Genomic DNA, 2,094 nt, shown 5'->3' on the forward strand with positions numbered 1-2,094 from the left:
TCAAGTGCATATCGAATCATAGAGAAAGGGCCGCCCTCGGGAGGCATTGGCAATGACGACAGGTCGATGAGCCCTCCCCCCATCATGGATGGCATCGCGGCGTCTTCGAGGGAAGCATTAACAAGGTAGCGAAACACCACATCGTCATCCGCGTTACTTGGATCCCGAGCATCTGTTGTCGATGTATATATGCTACAACTTGGGAATCTTCGGTTCTCATAACTCGACGCCGTCCGCGAGACTCTCTCAACCCCCCTTTCTCTCACGACCAGGGTGGAGCGGAGGGGATGTGGCACGATGAATGATGGAGGGTTGGATCGTTGTTTCGCCACGGACAATGATGCAGGACGGCTCGCTTGGACTCTTATTTTTCACACTTTCTCGCTGACTTGATGATCTACCCCTCTCTGAGTTGCTTCCTTCTCATGATTCTGTCCAGACATGAGTAAACATTTCAACATCCCAGGTCCATCCGGCCATAGTTGATCCAATCATGCTCTCTCTCGCGTAAAATCACTCACGAAGGTCCCTTAAGCGGGCCAAATCTTGGTTTGCTTAGCGCTGGCGGAGCCCAAGATTAGATAGAGAGCAGTACTAGCAGTTGGAAACGAATCCAATTTATGCTGAGGAATGACCCTCCCGAGCAGGTAACTCGAAGGAAGGGCATCGCCTACAAGCACACAAGAGATCGACTCGCTTTGCCGTGTTTACTACGAACTTGAGGGGGACCCGACAATGCAGGAGAGGGAAAAGATGTTGGTGTAGAGTCAATATAGCCGGGCGTTGGGCCTTCCCGAACACTACTACACTAGAGAGAACAAAGTGAGTTTGGAATGAGATTTGTCCCCTGTGGTTACATGATTCCCGCTCTCGCCAGCGCATTGAAGTCGGAGAGTCTTTTCCTTCGTTTTCTTCGCTTCTACCGTACAACAAAGACAGAGGGAGCGACTGAAATACTCCGAGTAGCCATGCCGGCTGCATAGTAAGGGCCGCGGCCTAGACACCTCTGCATATGCAGACTTCGCCCTTTCCTCTCGACAAAGAGACCTTCCCGATCCAGGAGTGAAAGTAATCTCGAGATCTAGAAGAAAGAAAAGCCCTCAAGTTCTCTTCCTCGGTCGCAGAGAGGCAGTGGAGGCAACCACAAACGCTGGCAGAGAAGGGATGGGACTACCTCGAAGGAATCATCAAGGCTCTTCCAGACTTGTTTCTCACTTTCCTGCCTCTAGAATCCCTTGGAATGCGCAGGATGCAAGAGATGCCCTGTGCATGCCCTGTTTTGTTCCACAGAAGAAAAACCCTTGCTACCTCTCTGAAGTCTGCAGTGGACGGTGGACGGCGGCCACACATGCAATATGCAGTACCACACACATCAACTCAACCAATTGCATTTCCTTTCTTCTCTTTTCCTTCTTTTCCTTCCTGTAGTCACACGTTCATAGAAAACGCACAGCATCATGCGATTTGCTTCGATTTCTTCGGGCTGGCCTATCGGGGGTTGAATACCAGGGGGGTTAGGTTAGCTATCACCATTCTCTCCACCCTTCGCATACTGAGTATGCGTATGTTTCCATGTAGTAGTGTACAGAGTATTGTCTGTAGCCGAGGGAACAAGGGGTTGTTTCCGTTTTTGATCGACCCCAAGGGATTTACGTTTAAAGCCCAACTACTCCGTACTACTTCGTATTTTGCATGACGGAGAAAGGGGTCCGGCCGTTGACCGAGGAGTGGAGGCCAAAACCAGTGAGGTCTTCCGGCAACTCTTCCTAGATTTGTCGTTGGGGCCGGACCTGTCAGGTGGAGACATCACGACTGCGATTCTGGGCCTTCTTTCGCCTTGCATTCCTCGGACAATTCCGACATTCAGTCTCCCTCCTTCAACACTAGTCGGAGTGGATTCTCCTTGAGAGTGGGGAAGCGAGGCATATTGAAGAATGAGCGAGAAAAAAATAAGAAAGAAAGGCATGGGCATGAGATCATAGTGGATCGTTTATCCTACACTGCACTACACCACAACTACACTAGACTCGCCTGGAATTTGAGGCACTCTTGGTCGGAGCGGAACCAACATTGGAGACTGGAGACTGGAGACTG

Source organism: Scedosporium apiospermum, assembly GCF_000732125.1.
Source record: "Scedosporium apiospermum strain IHEM 14462 chromosome Unknown SEQ_SAPIO_0022, whole genome shotgun sequence".
NCBI lineage: Eukaryota > Fungi > Ascomycota > Sordariomycetes > Microascales > Microascaceae > Scedosporium > Scedosporium apiospermum.